Source organism: Tupaia chinensis, unplaced genomic scaffold (assembly GCF_000334495.1).
Source record: "Tupaia chinensis unplaced genomic scaffold, TupChi_1.0 Scaffold148587_1, whole genome shotgun sequence".
Taxonomy (NCBI): Eukaryota; Metazoa; Chordata; class Mammalia; order Scandentia; family Tupaiidae; genus Tupaia; species Tupaia belangeri.
In genome coordinates this window covers 1,866,298-1,875,426 of record NW_006208436.1, presented here as the reverse complement: position 1 = coordinate 1,875,426, position 9,129 = coordinate 1,866,298, and the positions used below count along the sequence as shown (strand labels likewise).

General features: G+C 37.5%; 1 protein-coding gene across 7 annotated transcripts in view; it reads left to right on the top strand.

Moving 5' to 3' along the window:
• The window catches only part of ADAM22 (ADAM metallopeptidase domain 22), a 267,499-nt gene that overhangs the window by 110,262 nt on the left and 148,108 nt on the right, over positions 1-9,129 (top strand). The window lies entirely within an intron of this gene.

Here is a 9,129-nt window from a genome sequence, read left to right as displayed (position 1 = left end):
CCTGCTGCTTTTAAGTGTTTTGGAGAGATAAAGCACCTTTTTAAACCTTTAATGGTGGGATAACATCAATAGTGTACATCTGAGTTTTGGAAGACTCATTATTTTCGCTAGTATAGGTAATTAGCCTGACTAATTATCTTGTTATTCACAAAATATGGTTAGAAAACAATGAGAATTGTTTTCTTATATATTAAATAAATTATCTCAGAAAGAAACCCCAGAAGAGAAAATTAAGCAGAGTTTTGAGCCATTGCAGTATCCCTGGCATAAACGAAGAGAGGATCTCAAGGTGACTGTTTTCAAAGTGGAAACACTCAGCTGATTGTTTCGTTCTGCTTTTTTTTTTTTTTAATCTCCTTTATTGTAATATTTTGGTATTGTGAAGAAACAAAGTCATTTTAGTGGAATGGAGATAATATTGTTTGACTTGGTGTGATTACTACTTGCACATCAAAGGTAATTGTAAATTGGCTGATATTAGCTGAAAATTGCTTTTGGAATTGCAAGATAGGTAAGGATATGACAGCTGATGGAATAGCTTGAAATGCGAAAGAACAGAACGGTCTCCTTTGAAGGATTTGTTGCCAGAGTCTTGAGACAAATGGTGAAATGTAATTTTCTAGTGTTTGGTGCCTATTTTATATCCATACTACCCAGGTTTCCCTTACTCAGTTAAAACTTAATGATTTTCCATTATAAAACTTATATGCTCATTATAGAAAAATAAACATTTATTGTTTCTCAGCCTTTTGGCAAAGATGAAGTGTAGAAAATAAGCATTTTTAAATGATCTACGTATTTCTGGTTAGGAATGACAGATTCTACTCTTGCTCCATTGTGTATTTGCTCCATTTTAATGACACTGAGAGTATAATAAACTCACAAGAAAAAAGCAGGTGAGAGACAGAAATAAAATTTTAGAAAATATAACAAAAAATGGATAAATTGGATAAAGCATGGGGCTGTCAGGTGGCATGGTGGTTAAGGCACTGGACTCCCACATGGCTGACCACTGTTTGAGTCCCGGACCTGGTGGCTTGCTTTTCCTCTCTGTGTGTCTCTCTGGTCAAAGTTAAGAATAATGATAATAAATAAAATTAAATAAATAATTCTAAAAAAGAAAAAGAAAAACCAGAGTGGATAACTACCCAGGTTTCCCTTACTCAGTTAAAACTTAATGATTTTCCATTATAAAACTTATATGCTCATTATAGAAAAATAAACATTTATTGTTTCTCAGCCTTTTGGCAAAGATGAAGTGTAGAAAATAAGCATTTTTAAATGATCTACGTATTTCTGGTTAGGAATGACAGATTCTACTCTTGCTCCATTGTGTATTTGCTCCATTTTAATGACACTGAGAGTATAATAAACTCACAAGAAAAAAGCAGGTGAGAGACAGAAATAAAATTTTAGAAAATATAACAAAAAATGGATAAATTGGATAAAGCATGGGGCTGTCAGGTGGCATGGTGGTTAAGGCACTGGACTCCCACATGGCTGACCACTGTTTGAGTCACGGACCTGGTGGCTTGCTTTTCCTCTCTGTGTGTCTCTCTGGTCAAAGTTAAGAATAATGATAATAAATAAAATTAAATAAATAATTCTAAAAAAGAAAAAGAAAAACCAGAGTGGATAAAGCTAACTTCTAATTTCAGCATGAAGTAGAACTTGGGAAAGATTCTAGAAATAGAGACATCAGATACTTTAAGAAAATTAGGAGGTGTTGTGGGTCTGATAAGAGAAGCAGGTTATATTATTTTTCAATGATATTAAACTCTAAAACTTTGTTTTAAAATAGGAAATCTGGGTGCTGGCAGGTGGCATGGTAGTTAAGGTGCTGGATTTCCACATGCTGATGCATTTTGAGTTTTAGACCTGGGGTCTTGCTTTCTCATTCCCCCCTCCCCCTTCTGTCTCTCTCTGGTGAGTGTACATGCCCTATAGCAAATTAAATAATAATAATAATGATAAGTAAAATAAAATAAATAATTCTAAAATAAAATGGGAAAAGTGCCAGTCATAGTTTTATTTTGTTTTACATTGATAAACATGGGAAAAAAGAGAAGTGCCCGTACTACTCTTTTGGCTTAGCAGTTATTTTATAGTTAAAAGAAAACAATGGTGTCTACTTAAATATCATTACTAAGATAACAAATTATTAAAGAAACTATATAGAATGACAGACTTTTCAGAGATTATGCTTATTTTTATAGGACATAAGAGCACATTTTTATGTCTGGATTTTAGACAAATATCCATGGTTGAAAATTCAAATAAGGCTGTCAGCTAGGGCCTTGTTCCTTTTTCACTTGAGTTTTTTTATATAGTTGCTTGAGCTTTCTGGCAGCATGGCTGCTGAATTCTATGAGTAAGCGTCCCATATGCATGAAAAGGAAAGCTGCAGATTTCAGATGTTACGCTGTATCTCCTCTGTCTCATTACATTTGCCACAGTACCAACTCAGATTGAAGGGGAGAAGACATGGTCTACACTTACTACTGAAAGGAATGACAAAGAATTTATAGCCTTTTAAAATTATCCACAGTCCATCCCTTGCCCATAAATTATTTACAATTTTTATATGTGCATTGTGCACTAAATTCTAAAGACCCCTGAAAGATCTTGATTCCATTATAGTATCAGGCTTAAGGTTTAGGTTTTCATCATCTGAATCAGATCTATAAGGTTTATTAGGTGAGTTAACTGAAGTATAGATCCTTGAGCTAAAAACAATAGATTTCACACACACTGAAGAGAAGAAAGAGGGAAGGAGGGCCTTGTGGTACAACAGTAGTATGTCTGATTTCAGAGAGAAGTACAGGGTGACAGCAGTAAATAGACTCTTCTGTTCAAAAATGGAAGAAATAGGAGCTGCCTAACAGTCACTGACCCACTGCAATTTTGATATTGAGCCAGGTATGTCACCAGTTCCCCTGCTCTGGAAAAGGGAATGTATATTGATTAAGGCTCTGTTCTGCTTTCTGGAAGTGGTTCTCTGTGATACTTGGCTCTACCTCTGAGTCATCATTTCTTTTTTTCTAAGAAATGGTCCATACTTTAAGCTAAGTAGGTCTGCTTCCTCACTATAAAAAGCTTGCACTGACTTTGTCTTTTTTGTTTCAAGCTCTGGTGATTCCAGTAATGTAATTCTCTTAAAAAATTAGGTGCCTTTCATGTGAATGTCATTGGGACTTACCACATTCAGCCAAACCAGATCTACAAATCTTTTTGAGATAGCCTCCTCTTTACTTGAACTGTGACTTGAAGTCCTGTAGACAATGTGATTTAGATTCTTAATAGGTTTTTTTTTGTTTGGGTAAGAATGTCTGTTGATCAGAGTCTTAGAAACACTTTTATCTAGCTGAGGAGACAAGCCCATAGGAATCTTAGAAACTCTATTATGTAGATGATATGGTCTAGTCGACCTTAAGTCTTTCTGAAGTCTTAGAAAAGGATCTTTAAACACCATAGTCTTGATTTGATCTTGACCTTGAAGTCAACATTTTATTGGCAGCATCTTGGATTATATCTTTGTTCTGAGGACATCCCTTTGAAAATCTATTATTGCAGGTTCAGATTTCTTTGTCATTTGTTCATTTCTTTCTTATGCATTTTTGGAGTGAATACACTTTGGTAAGTGATGTGTCTTAGAGCGTCTCTTCAGAATCACAAATACACTTTGGTAAGTGATGTGTCTTAGAGCATTCCTTCAGAATCGTGTGATACTCATTTATTTCATTATTGATATTAACTGTGATTACTTGGTTAAGGTGATATTCTCCAGGTTTCCTCACTGTGAAGTTATTAATAGGGTATATTTTTTCATTTTATTTTGCCAAAGAACACAAATACTCACCAGAGAGAGAAAGAGAGAGACAGAGAGAGAAAAAACATCCCCCAATGAAGTGTGGTCCCAACTCACTCCCTTCTCCATCTCTCCATCAGTTGGGATTTGGGGCACATGTATATTTGCACATGCCCAACATATTTTTCGAGCCACTGGGACTGAGATTTAAACCATGTGGTTGGTCATGTGGGTTCCAGCTCCCTTGACCACCAGGTCATAGGGCTGGCCTACTAGGATGCATTTTTTTCTTTTTCTAATTTGCCAGAGGACATGTGTACTTGTTGGAGAGAGAGAGAGGGAGGGAAAGTGAGAGACCACCCATCTATGGAGGATGGCCATGTCACAATCCCTTCTCCTCCGTTTCTCCTTTTGAAATTCTTGGCATGCCTGCACATGCACCCATTGTGCTTCTTAAGCGACCAGGTTCGGGGCTTGAACCACAGTTGGTCATGTGGGATCCAGTCACTTTAGCCACCACATTCATGTGCTGACCCAAGATACTTTTTTTTTTTAGAGGTTCTTCCTTTAGGATTCATACTGTTGCCAGAGAGAGAGAGAGAGACAGAAACAGTGAAAGGGAAAGTGAAATCACCCCAGGGTGGATGGCCATGCCACAATCCCTTCTTCTCCACTCTCCTCTGGGATCTTGGACACACACGCACATGTGCCCAGTGTGATTTTGAAACCACCAGGTCTGGTACTCGAACCACAGTCTGCCATGTGGGAGTCCAATGACATAACAACTGTGCTGTCTGTTGGTCCCCCGGGATACATTTTTAATGTTGAATTGGATGTTGGGGTTTAGTTGGGAAAGTTAGACATGTAGAATTTGAGATGGCTGTCTGACATCCTAGTGTAGAGACAGGTTTAAAATAGGGATATTGTTTGACTGTAAAGAGGAGAGCATCTTCCTCTATTTCATTTTTTTCCAGCAAATACAGGTTGAGGTCATCAATAGGAAGTAATGATCAGGGCAACTTTGGAGATTTGAAAAGAGATAAATTTGGAGAGGGTTTTCTAAGCACACAATTGTGTGCTTATGGGCGGTGTTGTATTGATAAATCAGTTGCTGACTGTTTATAAAGAAAAGTAGAGGACCAGCAGATGGCATAATGGCTACATTGCTAGACTCCCGCATAGCTGACTCCAGTTCAAGTCCTGGACCAAGCAACTTAAAACTCACACCAGGCACTTGTGCGTGCAAGCCCAAAATCCTAAGAGGAGAATGCAGGAGAAAGAATTGTAGTGTGATCATCCCACTGAATGGTGATTTCTCTCTCTCTGTCTCTCTGTCTCTTCAGTGAGCACATGTGCCCTATAGCAAAAATCTCTCTTAAAAGAAAAAGAAAGAAAAGTAGTTCAGGACAGTCTGGGATGTGAGGTCCCATTATCCAAGGAGAGGCATGAGCATTGAGTTCTAAATTATGCTCCCCACACCCATCCGAGTTATTGCCCCCAAATCATGTTTTAGTTTATAGTAAACAAATTGAATTGAAATAGTTATGATATAATCCCTCCCTTCTTAAGTGAAGTGTTTGTCTAGTTCATGATATAAAAAATAGCATACCCAGTCAGTTTACCTGTACGATTTTAAATGGACCAAAGTGAATTCTTGACACACAACTCGTAACCTTCCTTCTTCTTGCCCTTGTTTTTACTACATAAATGAGTCTTCTTGGCACCATTTCTGTGTGCACATTTCTGGGCAATCAGAATCTGTGTTATGCGGTGGTTGTTGAATCCTTGGCTCAGATAAGCTTTTGCTTTACTATGTCTTACCCTTTCTTTTAAGTTAATAATGTGCTCTAAATTTAACCTGTGACCGGATGTTTGTTTCTTGGAGTCAGATTTTGATTAATTAGAAGTTTTGCCATAGTTGAGGTCCACCAAGTGAGTGCAATGTAAAGAAGAGAGGGTATAAGGAAGCATAGAGCACATGTAAGGGGGTGATTATCCTGTTTGGGTCATGGAATATAAACAAGATTAAGTGGACAAGATGGTGGTGGATGTCAGTAAAGTGGTCGTAGGTAGGGCCAAAGGTTTAAATGACCTCAAGACTTAAAGTGACAGTTCTAGAGGAAGATGAGTAGATAGGAAATGGTGAATAGAGAATGGGATGATTGAAACCAGGATTTGGGAAGCATTTCACCTATGTTCTGGTTTAATACAATACCAACTTTGTGGTGCAATTTTTATTATCTTCATTTTAGATATGGGCAAATTATGTTCATAAAGTTAAATAACTCGACCAAGGTCACACTGCTAGTAAATGGCAGTGCTTATTTTTGATGGAAAAAATCAAAATAAGAGGAAATCTTATGTATATTATTAAAAACTATGTGTGGATTTACTTTTTTGGCACTAAAATAAACCTGTAATTTAATTCCATTTTTTTATGAACTTTTTGAAATCCCCTTGTATTTTTTTTTTTTTTTTTAGTTCCCAAACCTTTATACTATACCAGCTGTCTCTGGTTTATGACAGTTGCCCTCTAGACAAAAGATAATAATTATTGTGGCTGAAAATGTTTACATTTCATTTGTTTTGCTTATTCCAGGCCTGCACAGGAAAATATATACATTTCAATGTTTTGTTTTAAACTATACTGCCTTTAGAAAACATGTGGGTTTTAAATTTGATTGACAATTATTTTTAATCTTTAAAAATTCACAAAGAAACATTCAAACATCAGAATTTTTAATCAAAGAATTGATATTTTATATATTTTAATTTTTTTTAGGTTTTTGTCATAGGGTGTGTGTGTGCTCACAGGAGAATAACAGAAAGGGAAAACAAGAAATACCCCCTAGTGGGTATGGGCATGCCACAGTCCTTTTACCTTCATTTTCCTCTTGGGATTTTGGGCACACACACATATGCCTGGTGTGATTTTCAAGTCACCAAGTCAGGGACTAGAACTATGGTAGGCCATGTGGGATCAAGCACCTTAATCACCACATCACCTGCTGGCCCCTATGCATTTTTTCAAAAAGTTTACTTATTTTTTCCATGAGTGAGAGAGACAGAGCGACTGAGACTCCGATGGGGTCCCTCAGCCTCATCCAACCCTGATCATTGGCACACGTGTGTTAGGTTTTTGTCATAGGGTGTGTGTGCTCACAGGAGAATGACAGAAAGGGAAAACAAGAAATCACCCCCTAGTGGGTATGGGCATGCCACAGTCCTTTTACCTCCATTTTCTTCTTGGGATTTTGGGCACACACACATATGCCTGGTGTGATTTTCAAGTCACCAAGTCAGGGACTAGAACTATGGTAGGCCATGTGGGATCAAGCACCTTAATCATCACATAACCTGCTGGCCCCTATGCATTTTTTTCAAAAAGTTTACTTATTTTTTCCATGAGTGAGAGAGACAGAGCGACTGAGACTCCAATGGGGTCCTGATGCAGCAGTCTCAGCCTCATCCAACCCTGATCATTGGCACACGTGTGCCTGGCATGTTCAGAGAGTTCTCCAGAAGTGAACCTGGAACCTTTTCCTATCTGAGTCAGCTTTGCACAGCATCATGTTTTACCACTATACCACCTTCTGACCACCCACACATTAATATTAAGGAGGCTGTTAGCATGGTAATAGTTCTATTGATGCTTGATTCATTTACAGTAAAATAAAATGTTCTTTCTGTTATGGAGGCCCTTTATTTTCCTACACTTAACATGATTAAAGTAGATACTTAGGTAATGATAAACAATGACAAGCTAAGAAAAAGAACCTAAGGCAGTTTTGATTATCTCCACAGGAAGCTTCAAAATTTTTTTCTGAGGTTCATACTTGGTGGTAGTAAGGATTTTTTGGTTCAGTAGAGGAAAAAGTGACATTTTAAATAAAAGGTTTTTCACCCCACTAATTAAAATAATAATACTTAGCAGACTTTCACAGTACTGCAACCCAACAAAACGAAATTGCATGGGCTGTTTTGATTTAAATTACATGGAGCCCTTTCCAGCAATACTTGCAGACATAATGGCTTGATTGAAATAGCTGCATAATTCGGGAGCAGAGGGCTTTTCTTTGCTGTAATTACATTCCTGCAGTGACTCATACTTTCTTATGCTTAGATTTTATAATTCAAAGGGAAATGTTCCCTTGAAACTTGAAAACCTGAAAGACTTAAAAGTTGATTTTTAAAAAATTGTTATTATTATTATTTCTACTATTACTACTACAACTACTGTTCCTTTAAGGAGTGTTTTATGTAGGCGATTTTGATTTCACTCACACTGGCTCTGAAAATGGGGATTTACACAGGTGACTGTGATGAATAGAAGCTTCCAGAGGTCTCCGGCATCAGGGACACGCTGTTCTGGATCCTGGGACTTGAGCAGGGGAGATTCAGAGCTTCCGCTCTCATGTTTGCCACTGGTACAACTCAGTTTTTCTCCAGTGTCTGCTTATTTTTGACTTTTTGCTTCTCTTTCTTTTATCAGCTCATTTTTTCCCCTGAATGTATTAGTTCAGAACGTAATCAGGGCAAAAGATACTTGAAAAGAGGAATACTGTACACCTAAGATGCTATGGGATCATGGTGCGTGCATTAATGTAATGCTTGTTTGATCATCTTACTTATGTTATAGGCAACTGATGATGGATGTATGTGCTCAGAAGTTTACGTATTTTTAATAATTGGGGCAACATTGGTGACCTTCAGAGCACTTTTAAAAAGATTTTTTTCAGGGGCCACCAGCTAGAGTAGTGGTTAAGAAACTGGATTCCTTGGGGGCCGGCAGGTGGCGTGGTAGTTGGGGCACTAGACTCCCACATGGCTGACAGTGGTTCAAGTCCGGGACCTCACAACTTGCTTTTTCACTTTCTGTCTCTCTTCCTCTTTCACTCTGTTCCTCTCTGGTCAAATTGAAGTAAATAAATAAATTAATTAATTAAAAAAGACACTGGACTCCCATATAGCTGACTGCAGTTAGAGTCCCAGTGGCTTGAAAAACATGAGCATGTGTGTGCATGTGTGGCCAATCCTGAGAAGAGATTGGAGGAGAAGATACTGTGGTGTGGCCATCCCCATTGGGGGTTGATTTCTCACTTTCCCTCTGTCTCTGTTTACCTATCTCTGGCAAGTGCACACTCACTTTGGCAAAAGCCTTAAAAAAAAGATAGTGATTTTAAAAATTAAAGATTTTTATGGAAGCTATGTTTTGAGACACCTCTATTTAAAGGGAATTTTTTCACATATACACAATTAAGGAGAAGCATATTTAAGGTTTTATAAACTTAAAAAAATTTTTTTGAGAGGTTTTTGCAATA